The sequence below is a fragment of the Aquarana catesbeiana genome, linkage group LG02 (assembly GCF_042186555.1).
Source record: "Aquarana catesbeiana isolate 2022-GZ linkage group LG02, ASM4218655v1, whole genome shotgun sequence".
NCBI classification, from domain to species: domain Eukaryota; kingdom Metazoa; phylum Chordata; class Amphibia; order Anura; family Ranidae; genus Aquarana; species Aquarana catesbeiana.
The window spans coordinates 332,909,869-332,928,788 of NC_133325.1; the positions used below are offsets into that span (position 1 = coordinate 332,909,869).

Consider the following 18,920-nt stretch of genomic DNA (forward strand, 5'->3'; position numbering starts at 1 on the left):
TTTGTGTAATTGATTAAAAGTCAAATACTGATATGTAAAAAACACTGATATGCTGCAAACTAAGAGTATAAACACAAAGTAATGCAATACCTACAAACACAAATATCTAGGATCTCAGCAATACGATACTGTTCACATCATGTATTTGCACACACACAATAATATTTTATATTGCTTTAAAAAATGTAACAGAAATATTGATTCACAGAAGTGCTGGTCTCTACAACATCAACCTGCAGTTTTGATTATGAATCAGCATTAACAAATGGCTGATGTCTAACTTCTGTCTGTCTTTTCTGTCACACAACAACTGTATTTGGCAGCTGCCTCTCTAAATCCTATGAATAGGCTGCAGGCAGCTAATCGCCAGCTGCATGGTCATGTGTTTGCTGCCCCGAAGATGACTTCAAAATGTAATTCAAGATGCCCACAAAGAAAATAAGCATTAAGCAGACTGGATTCTCAATAACACAGAGCAAATACACAAAAAGAATTAAGCAGCAAAAGCACTCCCTCGGATGTATAAGCATAAAACTGAACAAGCACCAAGAAAACATAAAGCCAGTTGTGATGCCTGATAGTGCCACGATTTTTTATTATATATTTTTAGTAAGCTCTATTATGCCTAATCTGAAGACTGGCTTCCAGGACAACATAAAATTATTGCAGACACTTGTGGTGATGTTTAAAAAGGTCAAAGACCCTCTACAAGAAATGTCTACAGTACTCGCTCTTAAAGAAACAGTTCTAGACCAGTGACACTGACACAATTAAGATGTCAACACATGTGATGTAACACTAATTTAATTAATTTGTGTGCCTTGGATAGGGTTGGGAAGGAATATTTTGATGTCTGTGTCCCCTTCAAAGCAGTTTACCTTTCCTCTCTGTCTCAGAGACACACCAGGAATCAAATGGAAATCTCCAAACAAACAAGGGAAATCATACCTTTGACAGCTAATTTCCCATCTCTCTCTGTGCTGGTGACAACCAGAGAATTTCGAACCTGTCCTTATTAATGGTCCAGTGACAATGGTCAACAAAACAAAGAGTATAGGTATTTCTCCCTGAAGGGGCACAGACTGGGGTTCTAACCTTTCCTAGCCTAAAGCTGCAAAACATTTTGGCCCAAACTCTATTTCAATAACACCCCCCCACCCCCCCTCCAAAAAAAAAAAAAAAAAAGTTAAACAAGGATTTATTTCATTTTGCAAATAATGAGTGCAGTTAATGAAAAAAAAAGCATTTATTTCCTTGGCACATATCTTTATGACCCCCCCCTCCAGTTTGTTGGCAAATGTAACAATTACTATGTAGTCCTCTGTAAATTATCAAAAACTGGGAACAGCATATGTGCTGTCCACAACACACAAATTTCAGTGACAGCTGAAATAAGACCACTATAGGTAACACATGCTTGCTCAATCCTGTTTTTCAGTGCATCATTTGCACAAACGTCGCAAAAATGCATATGAAACTTCTGTTTTCTACAGAAGCATCATTGGTTACTAAGATACAAACTGTTAATCAATCTGAAAATTTGACAAACATTTCCCCTTTGCATTAAAGCTGAGCCTGCAGCAACCATTTAGACATTTTGTTACATCTTAAAAACTTTACCTACTGACAGTTTAACAACATAAATGGTGGTATGTTATAGACAGTCTATGTTTTCACAGTTTGTAAAAGAACTACAAGTCTCATGTACCCTTATGAGAAATCTTTCTGTCTTTCTGATATTTATAATAATTGCACAGCATGTCAAGTTAGATTGTTTTCAGGCAAAAAAGCTGGTATATGTATTATGGTTAGGCATTGTTAAAATAACTTTTTTTGTTCTGCCTAGTGAGCTTTCCTGTTAGATTTCAATATAATTTATTTATTTTTATCACTGGATTGTAAAATAATAACCTTTTATGTTTTCATTGAAATGTTTACGTCTAACAGTTAGTTTATCCACAGTATAAAGTACTTGATCTCAGCAACCTGTTATGAAACCTATTCCTTCCCATCAATACCCCATACAAACATGTTCAGTGTATACTTACAGGAAGACTCATCATCCTCTTCAAGCAAAGACATCTGGGAAAGAATGAGATCTCAGATAGAAGACTGTCCTCTTTTTTGGAAGAATATTCCCTGGCTGTATTACATAAAATCCATAGATAAAGTGCTAATAAATTCTTGGAAAGAGGCCTTGGGATGAAACCAGAATATGAAAAAACTATGTCTCCTCCGTTTAATTACTGTGACAACTTAAAAGCTTCAGATGTCTTGTCCCTTGTGGTTGAAGTGATTGTTAAGTCCAGTGAGCTGAAAAAGTAACTGATGCCAGGCTTTTCTGGAGGCCCACAGATATTTGACATTCCAGTACTTGCGCACAAGCTGTAAACAAATCAGACCGTGTAGTACCGAAAACTGTGCTCAGCCTACATATATGGTTTTCTTCTTGAGTGGCATTTAGGAAAGACTTAAATGGTTATGAGGAGGATTAACGGTATTGTAGAAACAGACAAACCCCCACTCTGAAATACATTTGGTAAGTCCAGCAATGTTTTTTCTTCATTTCCCTGCAGTTATTTTAGGATACTGTTATAGCTGTAAGGACACGAGATACAAACTATGTATTTTAAACTAATAAAGCAACGAGGGCTATGAAAACATGCTGTTAAGTAAATGATGCCATCATTATGTATTGAATATGTCATGCAAATAACCTGCATGAGAAGCAACAGAAGGAAGGAGGGAAGCTGATATGCTCTGGCTGTGCTAGTTCTAGAGCAGTTTTATAATTTGCAGTGCAGTTGAACAAGTTCTTTTTCACTGCCCAGTAGCTAATATGAGGTCCAGGAATCAGAGGACAGCAGCTTTCTACGTTTCTAACGTGGATATTTTTTCTGACAGGTTCCCACTGTGTGTGTTATATTGACATCCTGACTTGTTGGTCTGCTACTGATTTCTTTATATGCCTGCAAGAAACTTGCATCATCTGGGCAGCCTGCTGGTTAGGAAAAAACATTTCTAAGTTATGCTCAGAAAGGTATGTGTAATGCACAAGAACACATATCAGCTCTGAAAGAGAAATAGTTACGAAATAGTTTTATTTAAGAGTCTGTATCAGTCTTGTGCTGGCCATACACTATATGAAAAATCGTCCGAAATTCGATAATTTGGCCAGTTCATTCGTTTTGTGGCCAATTAGTGGGCACAAAATCTTTGGGAAGTTTTAGAGCCAGAAAAAAAAGGACAAGTTTGGAAATTTTCTGCTGAACGAATGATAAATTGAAAGGTTAATGTGTTTGCTGTCCGAACACTTTGCACTAGGTATATGTAAAAAAATGAACAAAAAATTGATTCATTTATATCCACTGAACGATTTATCGATGGCACTATTGTTTGCTCTCATGGACGAATGTTGGTTTTTCGAAAATGGGTTTGGCCGATTTTTCATTTAGTGTGTGGCCAGCATTAGATGAATATAATTATGCAGGCTTACTTATGAAAAATTTAAATTTTTCCTGTTTTTAGCTTTAGTAATTTCTGAGACTGGTTTTGAAACTTTGGGATTGATTTACTTAAGGCAAACAGTTTGCTCACTTTCCAAGGGAAGCTGCACTTTGCAAGGGGATTTTTCTCAGAACTTAGTGAGCTGACACTCTTTTGACTTTTATCAATCAATCACGTGCAAGCAGAAATGCTGTTTTTTTATTTTCCTTCCATCTGATTGGATATTCTTTGCATTTCACCGCATTTACTAAGCCCTGGGGAAAATTCTAAATTGAAAAGTGCAACTTTCCTTGCAATGTGAGCAGCCTGTTTTCCTTTAGTAAATCAGTTTAAAATAACACAGCCCACTCTTTAACCACTTCAGCCCCAGAAGGTTTTACCCCTTTAATGATTAGGCCATTTTTTGCAATATGGCACTGCATCGCTTCAACTGACAATTGCGTGGTCGTACGACGCTGTACCCAAACAAAAATAATGTCCTTTTTTTCCCCACAAATGGAGCTTTCTTTTGGTGGTATTTGATTGCCTCTGCGGTTTTTATTTTTTGTGTCACAAAAAAAAAAGAGCGACAATTTAAAAAAAAAAAAAAACAAGATTTTTTTACTTTCTGCTATAATTAATATCAAATAAAAAATGTAAAAAATCTAATTTCTTCCTCAATTTAGGCCAAGATGTATTCTGCTACATATTTTTGTTAAAAAAAATCCCAATAAGCGTATATTGATTGGTTTGCGCAAAAGTTGTAGTGTCTACAAAATAGGGGATATATTTCTGGCATTTTTATTTAAAAAATGTATTCTGCATAATAGAGCCACCTTGCCGCAGTATATGTTATTTATTTATTTTTATGGTTGAACTAGATGGACTTGTGTCTTTTTTCAGCCTGACTAACTATGTAACTATGTAGCCGCCCTGCCACAGTATATGTACTGCAGGCGGTTGGGAAGTGGTTAAAAGGAGCATTTTACACTGGACAATAAAGATTTTGCTTTGTGAACACTTTTTTTTGCTGCTAATCAAGAAAATAACCTATATTTGAGCCTATCACATACCCTTTTTTAGAAATCTTCTGTTTTTGCAATTTGCAACACCTGTTGGCTAGGCTGCACACATCAAAGAAACATACAAAAACATAGAACTGTTGTTGAAGCACATCCAATACACCAAGTACAACTGGAATATCCCTGGAAATCTAAAAGTAGTGACTTGTTGATGTGCTAATGGGACAGCCATGCAAGAGTGTTGCATTACATTAAAAGGGAATGACCACTGGGAAAGAATTTGGTTCCAGGACAGAAAAATGTGGCATATGAACCACTTGTTAAACTGACAAAGATATTTTTGACTCTGCTTCACCTAAAGCTTGGACTGATGAAACATTTGTAAAAGCCACTAACAAGGAAGAGGGGAAAGGGTCTTATTGTGTGGTTTTGAAAGAAGAAGTAAACCCTGATGGGTTTTACTTCCTCTTTATTTCCCTGCAAAGGTAAAGCATAATGGGCTACCATGCATCGCGTAGTAGCCCATTATGTGTCACTTACCTGAAACAGAAGCCTGCAATGTCACCGTTGTCCCCACTAGCAGCGAGCGTCCATCTTCACCCCTCTTCCTTCCGGGGCCCCGAACTCCAGCTCTGTGACTGGCCAGAGTCGCGCGATGTCATGAGCAATCAGTCACGGCATGACCCCCTTTAGAAACGTCACGATCTGCCCTTTTTAAAGTGCGCATGCACCGCAGACATCGGCGCACGGCTTTATTGTAAATATCTCCTAAACCGTGGAGGTTTAGGAGGTATTTCCAGCACCTACAGGTAAGCCTTAATATAGGCTTACCTGTAGGTAAAAGTGGTTGTACAGGGCGTATAACCACTTTAAGGCAACAATATGCACAAATCCTTTTAAATAACTCGCTTGGGTGATGCCTTAAACTTGGTAAAATGTAGAGTTACAGAACAGTCAGATTTTCACAGACAATCTCAGCAACAACATATACTGACAGCACATATTTGGCTGTGATATAATTTTTTTCCTTTTACAATTACCTTTGTTTACATAAAACAGCTCACAATATAGCTCATACAATTTTGAATGTAGTAAATAAAATAAAACATGGAAAAATGGCATGAGGCTCCCTTTAATATTCCAACCAGACCCTTATTTAGGCATGCAGCCTGGTTGGCCAGGGAAGGGAGGGCAGTGGCAGTGGCCCCCTCTTTCCACACCAGACCATACCAAATGCAGTTTAACATCGGAAAGGTACTTTGCAAGGGGTACAACACAGTTCCCTCTGCTTACAAAGTAACCTTGTCTTAATTTTAGGAGTTAAGTGAAAAAAGGCCTTTAATTACAATAAAACTCAAATGCATAATTATTACCTTATAATACTATGACTGACATAGAATTACTTTGGAAGAGATTATTAACATTTATTTTTAATAAATGTATATTGTCACTTTAAATTTTAAACATTATTGTCACTGATATGGGAACTTCTGCAATTAAATGATTTTTTAGCATCAATGCATTATTTTCCATCAAGTGGTAATAGGCCTGCTTTGACCAGCAGATAGAAATTGGCTTGTAGTGAGGCTGTCTATGTTGTGGCTGATGCAAAATTGTCCTGCCATTGGACAGTTTTTATTAAGCTCTCACTAAAAATTAGGAGATCGATGATACAGCTGTATAAAATTTGCCAGCAACATTTTATTATATTATAATATTGTATTTTTATGTGGTAGAACGTGCCAAAATGTACTAAAAGACAAAGGGTCAAGGCAGATGTTTTACTACATGAAATAAGATGCTGCAGAGGATACAGAAGTGTAAAATTGGCCAGCAGCAGAACAGTTTAACCACTTCCTGCCCACACTATAGCCGAAAGATGGTTACAGTGTGGGCTTAGTTTGCAGGGAGAGTGTATATGGACGTCCTTCGGACTCAGCTGATCACAGATCAGGGTAAAGGGCCAAACATAGAGGCCCTTTACCATGTGATCAGCTGTGTCCAATGACAGCTGATCATGGATGTAAACACAAGCCAGTTATCAGCTATCAGCGTGAGGAGAAAAGAAAAGAGCCGAAAACCGGCTTGTGTTAAAGTGACACTGGCACTGATAATCATGGCACTGATTATCAGTGCAGTCCCAACATTGCCCAACAGTGTTGCCACCAGAGCTGCCAAGCAGTGCCCATCAGTGCCTCCTCATCAGTGTCACCTACCAGTGCTACCTATTATTGCCCACCAGTGCTGCCTGCCAGTGAATATCAGTGCCTATCAGTGCTGCCTATCAGTGCCACCTATCAGTGCCATCAGTTTTGCCTATCAGTTATGCTAATTAGTGCTGCCTATCAGAGCCCATCAGTGCCACCTATCAGTGTAGCATCATCAGTGTCTCTTCATCAGTTCCCACCAGTGCCGCCTCATTAGTGCCCATCAGTGCCACCTATCAGTGCCCATCAGTGCCACCTATCAGTGCAGCCTTATCAGTGCCTTTTCATCAGTGCGCATCAGTGTCACTTAACAGTGCCCATCAGTGGCACCTATCAGTGCCTATCAGCACCACCTCATCAGTGCAGCCTATCAGTGCCCATCAGAGCAGCCTTATCAGCGCACATCAGTGAAGGAGAAAAATTACCTGTTTGCAAAACTTTATAAGATACTTTGAAAAATGTTGTTTTTTTTCAAAATTTTCAGTCTTTTTTAGTTTGTTTAGCAAAAAAAAAAAACAGACATGATTACATTTCACCAAAAAAAACCCCTCGATTTCTTCAAAATTATTAAAATTTCATATGGGTACAGTGTTGCATGACCCCGCAATTGTCTTCAAAATGTGACAGCGCTGAAAGCTGAAAATTGACCTGGGCAGGAAGGGGGTAATAGTGCCCAGTAGGCAAGTGGTTAAAAAAGGATAGGCCTAATCAGTGCATGCCTAACATTCATTTTTTTATAGGGATAAGGGGGTGCAGTGAATACTAGACATGTGCACACTGAAATATTTCGTTTCAGAATTTTGTTTTCGTCCGAAAAATAAATTTATTTAGTTACTCCCGAAATTCGTTTTTATTTATTTTGTTTCGTTAAAAATTGCATTCGTCCGAAAATCCGAAATAATTAAGGTTGAATCTGTCATTGAAGGCTTATGGTGTCTGTTGAATGTTCTAAGAAGATTCGACGGAACAGCTAAACTGTACAACCCCGCAATCGTACATTCCCGGTCGAATGTTCCGCCTACAAGCTACAGTAGAATTCTAATGTTGTATGACGCTAGTAATAATTATATTTATTAATTATTATTACTAGTCAACCAACATTAGAATTCTTCTATAGCCTATGGGCGGAGCATTTGACCATAAATGTCCACTTACGGTGACTGCTTCATCGAATCTTCATTTCTAATCTTTGTCGAATAATCTTGGACTAATAGAGTTAGGTTAGGCACATTCGACCTTTTTTGCTATTGTCTCTATAATGTTGAATCTTTTTTCTCTATGTTGAATCTTTTCTCTTTATGTAGAATAATCTTGGACTAATAGAGCTAAAGTTAGGCACATTCGACCACAGGTTCGATGGACACAGAACGCTATTGTCAGCATCATGTAGAATCCAGTGGCGGCTGGTGAAGTTTTAGGATGGGGGGGCGCCAGACCACGCCCTTCCTTTTTGACCCCTCCCACTTGGTGAAAATGGGCGTGGCTCTAAGGTGGTGTGGTTAGCGTCTGAGATGAACGAGTGATGGAGGGAGAGGGAGAGAGGGACAGCAGGCCTAGATCCTACACAACAATAGAAATGTGTATTCTACAAAGTTTAACAATCAGCAGATAAAGATACTCCAAACACCTGGTGTTAGCGCCTCAATCATCCCGGCACCATGGTTGTTATGGCGTCAGGATGATTGAAGCGCATTATTACTATTATTACATTGTAATATAAAATGAAATCATTCAACTCACCATAATGCAGAATCAGTGGGAGCCCCAAGTGTGTCACTAGCCACGTCGTCTACAACCAGATGCCATCAGGTGTCCCCAGCAGTCCGTCCTTACATGCAGCCTGTGTCACATCAAATGCAGCCTCTGTCACATAAAATGCAGTCTCTGTCCCCCCAAATGCAGCCTCTGTCTCCCCAAATGCAGCCTCTGTCCCCCCCCAAATGCAGCCTCTGTCCCCCCCCCCCAAATGCAGCCTCTGCCCCCCCCAAATGCAGCATGCCTGTGTCCCATTACATGCAGCATGCCTGTGTCCCATTAAATGCAGCCTCTGTTCCCATTAAATGCAGCCTCTGTTCTCCAAAATGCAGCCTCTGTCCCCCCAAATGCAGCATGCCTGTGTCCCATTAAATGCAGCCTCTGTTCCCCCAAATGCAGCCTCTGCCCCCCCCAAATGCAGCATGCCTGTGTCCCCCCAATGAAGCCTCTGTCCCCCCCCAAATGAAGCCTCTGCCCCCCCCAAATGCAGCCTCTGTCCCCCCCAAATGCAGCCTCTGTCCCCCCAAATGCAGCATGCCTGTGTCCCATTAAATGCAGCCTCTGTTCCCCCAAATGCAGCCTCTGTCCCCCCAAATGCAGCCTCTGTCCCCCCCCAAATGCAGCCTCTGTCCCCCAAAAATGCAGCCTCTGTCCCCCCAAATGAAGCCTCTGTCCCCCCAAATGCAGCCTCTGCCCCCCCCAAATGCAGCCTCTGTCCCCCCCAAATGCAGCCTCTGCCCCCCAAATGCAGCATGCCTGTGTCCAATTAAATGCAGCCTCTGTTCCCCCAAATGCAGCCTCTGTCCCCCCCAAAGGCAGCATCTGTCCCCCCAAATACAGCCTCTGTCCCCCCAATGCAGCCTCTGCCCCCCAAACATGCAGCCTCTGTCCCCCTCAAATGCAGCCTCTAACCCCCCCCAAATGCAGCCTCTGTCCCCCCCAAAATGCAGCCTCTTTCCCCCCCAAAATGCAGCCTCTGCCCCCACCAAATACAATCTCTGTCCCCCCAAATACAGCCTCTGTCCCCTTACATCAGAGTTGCCATCAGTGTCCCCCCACAGCAGGTGTCCCCCATCAGAGCCCCCAACAGCAGGTGTCCCCCATCAGAGCCCCCAACAGCAGGTGTACCCTTTGGAGCCCCCTACAGCAGGTGTCCCCCACAGCAGGGTGTCTCCATCAGAGTCCCCCCACAGCAAGTGTCCCTATCAGAGTCCCCCCACAGCAGATGTCCCCATCAAAGTCCCCCCACAGCAGGTGTCCCCATCAGAGTCCCCCACCAGAGCCCCCCACAGCAGGTGTCCCCTATCAAAGCCCCCACAGCAGGTGTCCCCATCAGAGCCCCTCACAGCAGGTGTCCCCATCAGAGCCCCCCCACAGCAGGTGTCCTCATCAGAGTCCCCCCACAGCAGGTGTCCCCATCAGGTGTCCCACAGCAGGTGTCCCCATCACAGTCCCCCCACAGCAGGTGTCCCCCATCAGAACCCCCCACAGCAGGTGTCCCCATCAGAGCTCCCCCACAGCAGGTGTCCCAATCAGAGTCCCCCCACAGCAGGTGTCCCCATCAGAGTCCCCCCACAGCAGGTGTCCCCCATCAGAGCCCCCCCACAGCAGGTGTCCCCATCAGAGCTCCCCCACAGCAGGTGTCCCCAGAGTCCCCTATCAGAGCCCCCCACCAGAGCCCCCCACAGCAGGTGTCCCCTATCAAAGCCCCCACAGCAGGTGTCCCCCATCAGAGCCCCCCACAGCAGGTGTCCCCCAAAGCAGGCGTCTCAATCAGAGTCCCCCCCACAGCAGGTGTCCCCATCAGAGTCCCCCCAAAACAGGAGTCGCCCATCAGAGCCCCCCACAGCAGGTGTCCCCATCAGAGTCCCCCCAAAACAGGAGTCGCCCATCAGAGCCCCCCACAGCAGGTGTCCCCATCAGAGTCCCAGCGGTACTTACCTTGGGTTTCCTGCGGTGTCCTTCTCCTCACACATGCAGCAGCATTCTTCCTGTTTCCTCTCTCGGCGCAATGAGAGAGAGAGGCAGGAAGTGACATCTGACTCAGGGCAGATGTCAATCAAATCTGAAGTGCCGTGTAGCTTCCGCCCGGCACCTGTAGTATGTATTACTATGGCCGGGCAGAAGCTACTCGGCGCTTCAGAAAACGCCACAAGGCAGGCTAAACGCCTGCAAATGCAGCGCCACGTCTGCAATCTCATGATTGCATAGACGTGGCGCTTCCTATACGTGCACTGTGTCCGGCGTCGCACTGTGTCCGGCGTCCGAACACAGTGCACTTAAGGACCTTTTTTTTCCTTTGTTTTTTTTTTAAAGGGCTATGGACGGGCCGCCACTGGTAGAATTTCCTATCTATATCGAACTGTTGCCGCAATGAAAATGAAAATAAAGCATTTGTTTATGTTGGATCTTTTGGTTTTGGACTCTGCACATTCATTATCGCTTGTCAAAACGATAACGAAAATACCCAAAATTTTGGACAAAAATGCATTTGGACGAAAACAAATGCACATGTCTGGTGAATACAAGTAAAAGTGTGCTGTAGTTTTTCCCAAAATACACACCTGAAACAAAAGTCTGCGTTCTAAAGAAAGCCTTGCAGGAAAGAATCAGTTTAACCACTTGACCACTGGGCACTTAAACCCCCTTCCTAACCAGACCAATTTTCATCTTTCGGTGCGCTCACATTTTGAATGATAATTACTCAGTCATACAACACTGTACCCATATGAATTTTTTGTCCTTTTTTTTTCACACAAATAGAGTTTTAATTTGGTGATATTTAATCACCGCAAGGTATTTTATTTTTTGCGCTATAAAAGAAAAAAGACCAAAAATTCTGTAAAAAAATGCAATTTTCTTAGTTTCTGTTATAAAATTGTGCAAATTAGTAATTTTTCTTCATATATTTTGGCCAAAATGTATACTGCTACATATCTTTGGTAAAAATAACCCAAATCGGTGTATATTATTTGGTCTTTGTGAAAGCTATAGAGTCCACAAGCTATGGGGCCAATCTCTGAAAACTGATTACACCTGATGCACTGACGGCCTATCTCATTTCTTGAGACCCTAACAAGCCACGAAAGTACAAATACCCCCCAAATGACCCCATTTTGCAACGTAGACATTCCAAATTATTTGGTAAGAGGCATGGTGAGATTTTTGAAGTTGTAATTTTTTCCCTCAATTCTTTGCAAAATCAAGATTTTTTTTCTTTTTTTCACAACATTGTTATATTAGCAGGTTATTTCTCACACAGAGCATATGCATAGCACAAATTACACCCCAAAATGCATTTTACTACTCCTCCTGAGTATGGTGATACCACATGTGTGAGACCTTTACACAGCGTGGCCACATACAGAGGCCCAACATGCAGGGAGCACCATCAGGCATTCTTGGAGCATAAATTACACATATAATTTCTTGACTACCTCTTACACTTTTGAAGGCCCTGGAGCACCAGGACAATGTAAACGTCCCAAAAATGACCCTATTTTCAAAAGAAGACAACCCAATGTATAATCTAGGAGGCATAATGAGTCTTTTGAACATATCATTTTTTTCTACAAGTTTTTGGAAAATGTGTAAAGAAAATGATTTTTTTTTTACACAAAGTTGTCCATTTATACAATATTTCTAACACATAGCATGTACATACCAAAAATTACACCCCAAAAAAGATTTTTCTATTCCTCCTGGGTACGGCGATACCACATGTGGGAGACTTTTACACAACCTGGGCACATAGAGAGGTCCAACATACAGGGAGCAATTTTAGGTGTTCTAGGGGCATAAGTTTCAAATCTAATGTGACTACCTATTACACTTTTGTGAGGCACTCTAGTGGCATGTATGTGGCATGGATGAGAAGAGAACTGATGTGGCATGGATGAGCATGAATGAGGATGATGAGCCGTGGATGGGGATGGCTGAGTATGGATGGGATGACTGAGCATGAATGAGTATGGCTGAGTATGCCTGAGTATGGCTGGGTACGACCGGTTACGGCTGAGTACGGCTGGGTACAGCTAAGTATGGCTGGGTATGGCTGGGTATGGCTGGTTACGGCTGAATATGGTTGAGTATGGCTGAGTATGGCTGGGTATGGCTGAGTACGGCTGGGTATGGCTGAGTATTGCTGGGTACTGCTGGGTATTGCTGGGTATGGCTGAGTATTGCTGGGTATGGCTGGGTATGGCTGAGTACAGCTGGGTACGGCTGAGTATTACTGGATATGGCTGGGTATTGCTGGGTATTGCTGGGTATGGCTGAGTATGGCTGAGTATGGGTGGGGGTAGATGGGATGGCTGAGTATGGGTGGGGGTAGATGGGATGGCTGAATATGGATGGATGGATAAGTATTGCTGAGTATGAATGGATGGATGGATGAGTATTGCTGAGGATGAATGGATGGCTGAGTATGGATGGATGAGTATGCTGAGTATGGATGGTTGAACGTGGATGGATGGATGAGTATGCTGAGTATGGATGGCTGAGAATGAATGGATGAGTATGCTGAGTATGGATGGCTGAGAATGAATGGATGAGTATGCTGAGTAGGGATGGCTGAGCATGGATGGATGGATGGCTGCAATGGGCACATATCATTGCTGAGTATGGATGGATGGCTGAGCATGGATGGATGGATGAGTATGCTGAGTATGGATGGCTGAGCATGGATGGATGGATGAGTATGCTGAGTATGGATGGCTGAGCATGGATGGATGAGTATGCTGAGTATGGATGGCTGAGCATGGATGGATGAGTATGCTGAGTATGGATGGTTGAACATGGATGGGTGGATAAGTATGCTGAGTATGGATGTCTGAGAATGAATGGATGAGTATGCTGAGTATGGATGGCTGAGCATGAATGGATGGATGGCTGCAATGGGCACATATCATTGCTGTGGGCACTACAGATCCATCCCACAGCGCTGCTGCAACCAATCTCTCCTCTCTCCGCTCACACTGTACCGATCGGTACAGAGAGGAGAGAGAGGAACCGGACGTGACGCCAGTTTGTATACAAGTGATCGCTCCATCATTTTATGGAGTGATAACGTGGTAAACAGCCGCTGTCAGCGGCCATTTACCATGATCCGTCTTCCGGACCCAGCGGTCACAAATATTCCTGGGTGCGAGCCCCAGGGGGCACGCGGGAGAGGGATTCTGGGAGGACATCAATGTACGCCCTCCCAATTGTTAACTGGTTAACATAAAATCAACCCTATCACAACACAGTAAAAAAACAATATATCCCCAAAATAAATTACAGCCACAAATGAATAGCTTCTGAAACAAAATCCCACTCCCAGGGGAAGTCTTGTGCCAAAAAAGTATGCAATGGACAAGAAGCAGCTAAACATAAAATCAACCACAAAAAAATATAAAAAAACCCCCAAAAAGACAGATAAGTCCCAGATAAAGTGTTAATTGCTCAGAGAGTTAGAAATCAGAGTTAACCCCTTGGTGCTGGCCATATGTAAATATGAGGCCTCTCGGTGCATGGTCATTAGTGGCGAGGGGCCGCACATTTGCATGAATTGCTGCCAATACACCTGTGCCATGAATGAGCATGCTGCACGCTCCTGGCACAGTCACTGTCGGTCCTTGCAAACGGGAGATTTTGGATCACGTGAACACTGTGACAGGCAATCACCGCATTCACATGGTCTTAAGCCCCGCCTACCTCCCAGCATCATAAACCTCTTAACCCCCTTAGCGGTATTCCCGAGTCTGGCACGGGGTGGATTTTCAATACCAAAAGTGGTATCCCCGAGCCAGACTCGGGATTACATCGCAGGATCCTTGTAGAGGTTACTTAATTTGTCCCCTGGATCCTGCAATGTCTCCCCGCTGTGATCTGCGAGCCGCCGTGTCTCGCTTGATTCACAGTGCCAAGCTCTGTTCCCTGCGAGCGTTGCGCTGCACGGGGACGAGTTCGGTGCCGAATTCAAAAAGTAAAACACACTGTACAGATACAGTATACTGTAATCTTACAGATTACAGTGCTGTATCAAATAATTACACATCCCCTTTGTCCCTAGTGGTCTGTCCAGTGTCCTGCATGCAGTTTTATATTATAAAAACTGTTCTTTCTGCCTGTAAACTGGAGATTGTCCATAGCAACCAAAACTGTCCCTTTACATCAAAAGTGCTTTTAGACCAGCTAGAAAACAGTGATAATAAATTAGAATCACTCGCAGAATTGAGTGATAGTGATTTGTGGGGAAATCCGTCAACAAACGCTAAAAGTAACAAAAGCGACAATTCTGCAACTGAGCAAATTTCAGTGTTTTTGATTTGATTACATTATTGAATAATTTTTATTATTATTATATTATTATTTGTTATAATTATTTATAGTTATTTATTATATTATAATTTTTGATTTAGTTTTTCAAACTTTATCATACCCGGGATGTCTACTAGACTCTTGTTTGGACAGATTTAAGTGAATTATTCCTAAGAATTACAGGCCTATAATATAAAACGCCAAATTTCTGTGCAAAATAATTGTAACGCTTTCAGCATAAAAATCTGAAATAATCATACTGCCAGGGAGGTTAAAGGGGTGGGAGGCGCTGGCACTAAGAGGTTAAAGTATAGTTTCCTAACTGACCTAATCTTTTTTTTATGCAGCTTGTTATCTATCCCTATTCTATCCTTACAGCAGCTTCCAATACACTCATTTTATGGGGTTAATTTATTAAAGACCAGCAGACTGTTCACTTTTCAAGAGAATTTGTGCTTTGCAGGGGGATTTTCCTCAGAGCTTAGTTAATGAAGTGGTGCTCTGCTGATTTCCATCATCCAAACATATACAAGCAAACATGTTTTTTTATTTTCCTTGCACATGGTTAGGTACTCTTTTCAAAGTGAAATTTCAGCATATTCGCTAACCCCCTATGGCTGCTCTGGTCCCTTTCTTTTTTTATGGAGACCTAACAAACCCACTGATATTTGTCCTTAAAAGCTGGCTGAGCATATCTCAAGGGTCTTTTGCAGTGCATTATGGCTACAAAGAATTCAGGAGGCCAATTCTCCACATTAGCTCCTAGGCACCATAAACCTCAGACAAGCAAGAACTCATGATAAACCCTAACCTGAACCTTATATCTATATTTTATAAGATAGAGTTACAGCATTAAATAAACTACAAAAGTCAATGCATGCTCTGAACACATAAAGAAAATATTCTGAGCTTTATTACTTTTTATCTGAAAAAACCTATTGCACATGCAGTCAAACAGCTATTACAAATGTATTACTTTGGATGCTATTAAAACAAAGCAACTATATACAGAATCAGATGGACCCAGGCAACAAATGATTGTTATACAACTGTACAACTACTCCAAAGCAAAATGAACTTGATGCCAACAGATGTCATCTTTACTTGATTGCATCATAGCACAACTTATGGATTAGGTCATATAAAGCTGATAACAATTTGAAAAAGAAAGAATATGATGAATGTTGGTGGTGGCAGTGGAAATGAGAAAAGTGATTTGTGAGCCCAGCAGATGTCTTGGAGGGCTGGAACATACATAAAACCATAAAATAACAGGTTAAATGTTAAAGCAAACAGGAAAATTAGTAGAATAGTTTTAACTGAATTATTACACAAGTAGCAGCACTTTTATGGACACTTGATGACTATATTTGAGAAACCTGGCTTCAGTTAATTAAATGTATATAAAATATTTAGGACAAGCTATAATCTTTTACAGTGGGTTTGAGCATAAAAACTGCATTATATTAACTTTAAAAGAAACAACATAATATGTGTATTGCTTTATTTTTATGAAGAAACATTATACATGTGTAGGACAAATCCATTAATGTATGTTTAATAATCATTAAATAAAAAGATAAATGTCTCAAACTGCATAAAATAGAACACATTGTGGCAAACTCTAGCTAATATGAAAATATTGCCTTAGTATTGGCTCAATTCCACATTAAATTAAAACAACTTATTTTTAGTATACCGCAATATTGCTGAGCATTGGCAAAGGAATAATTAATAAGCACAATTAAAATCTGCAGCTGCAGAAACTGGAAACTATATATATATATATATATATATATATATATATATACTGTATATACATAGAGCATAATTGTGTTATGTCTGTTGTATGATTGGTCTATTATTTCCTTTTTTTCGTTTTGGATAGAGTAGTGAGGGGTTAGAACTCCTTTTAGGTGTTTATTAGTTGTATGTATCCCCTCTGGGGAGATTCACCTCCTCTATTTTTCTTATTCACCATTATCACTGGGATGGAAAGTGAGGGGAAACCCAAGATTGGAAAGATTGTGGAAGATCCCCACTATGAATACAGCATGAATGTAATGCAAGCCTGCCCAGATGCCTACACATACGGAGGGGCACCTCTGAATATGTATCAAATAACAATTTACATGTATTAATATAAACAATATCCACTCACATGGAAGAACATAGAGTTGAATTCAGGCACATCTCTGGGCTGATGAGGTGGGACTACAAGTTGCAGTCAATCCGCTTCATTCTTGGAGGATACAGCACATCAAACAACAGTTCGGATGTTGTGGAACTGCAGGTCACAGCAAGTCCTCTAAGTGCTGACCTGGTGCAGCATTAAAAGATTCCACAAAGATTGTGCACTAGTGGTTTAAGATTGAAAGTCCACTCAATAAGGGCAAAATCCCAGGGGGAAATAAATTGTATTGAAAAGTAATACATTGTTATTTGATACATATTTAGAGGCGCCCCTCTCCTTGTTTTTTTCCTAGCTTCGCCGGAACTTGCTTCTGGTTCTCGTGGTGGCAGCCCTGACAGACTCACCTATTTTTTCTCCCCCATATTTACCATTGGACTATTATGGACTACATATTGTCATTTTGAGGTATTTGAGCATTGCTCCTTTTTACTTGTCAAAGATGCCTACATATACCTTCTAATATTTTAACAAGTGCTTCAAGAAACCAGGAAACAACATCTTTTACTTAGAATGTTGAGGAATGGTTCTTCAAAGTGCTAGACAGCCTCATAATACAATAGGGAGCTGCAGGACAAAAGTCAACATTTTCCTAATAGAGAAAACAAAGTTTCAGGGTCCTTTGGCATGCATAAAGATATTAAAAAGTATGTGCAGGCAACTAAAGGTGCATGTTTTGCTTTCAGGATGGACTCTTATATCAAAGATCATCATGAGGAAAGGATGGCATTAAATCACCATGTAACATGAAGGCATGTCTCACTTGTATCTGATGTACGTGCAATGTATCTTTTAATAGATTTACTACCTTAAGTGATTTTACACTATCAGAGGCTTTGTCTCTACTTTTATTCCTACATGTGGAGTTTAAAGTCAGGCATTTGAACAGAGTGTGGCGTCTAACAGTGGCTCTTCAATTTAACTCCTGAGTGTATTTTGCCAAACACGAGAGTGAATGGCAACAGCATCTGGTGAGCCTGTTTCCTAAGGGAGCTGACCTCCCACTTATCACTGTGGTGGAGGCATTGGTGTTATATCAGTTTTTTGCACTTTACAAGAGGACTGTCATTTATGTTTTGTGTGGAATTGCAAGATTTTTTTCACATTTTTTTATTTTATTCATTGACATTTATTTACGTTTACACTTATTTGGACACATTTATAAAGTTAATTAAAACATTTTTGGAGCGCTACTGTGAAAAAGTTATATATGTGTGTTCTCATTTATTTTTTTTGACCTGTCGGTATATATATATATATATATATATATATATATATATATATATATATATAATTTTCATCAAAGTGAAATTAAATTAAATCCTTTAAAGACTTCACCTTCATGAGGTTTAAGCAATCAGATCTACGTGTCTCTGCAGCTACTAAATAAGCCTGAACGTGTGAATGGGAAAGTTAAAACGTCTATATTTTCTAGAATTCCTGAATATTGAATCTAAATACCAAGCATGTCCTTCACAAATCAAGAGTTAACAATCATGAATGTGAGAAATTAAAGGAAATGGGCCAGGAGAGAAGTATAATGAAACACAATTGGTGATATAGAGTAATAAGAAATGCTCTGTAACAAAGGAATCTCTCAAGACAATTAATAACAGCTCTGTTCAACCAAAAAGGTTACATGCAATAATGAGTAATTAAATATGCAATGCTTCTTGCCCCTTCTAATAGAATTTACTACACCCTACAGTTACTTGGTCTGCTTTTATCTTTTATACTTACTGTGAGAATACTGGATTTTACACACACACACACACACACACACACACACACTATATATATATATATATATATATATATATATATATATATATATATATATATATATATATATATATATATTTAGGCAGGTGTGAAGAAACATTGTAAAGTAAGAATGCTTTTACATATACAGTATCTCACAAAAGTGAGTACCCTGTGACAACACTGAAGAAATGA

The 18,920-nt window shown here is 40.9% G+C and overlaps 1 long non-coding RNA gene across 1 annotated transcript in view; it reads left to right on the top strand.

The window, feature by feature from the left end:
* The first annotated feature begins 2,253 nt into the window (after nt 1–2,253).
* LOC141127937 (uncharacterized) overlaps nt 2,254–18,920 on the top strand; it is a 61,013-nt gene continuing 44,346 nt past the window's right edge. Inside the window, exon 1 of the long non-coding RNA XR_012241612.1 lies at nt 2,254–2,539. This is a non-coding gene — a long non-coding RNA (uncharacterized lncRNA). The remainder of the gene's footprint in view (nt 2,540–18,920) is intronic.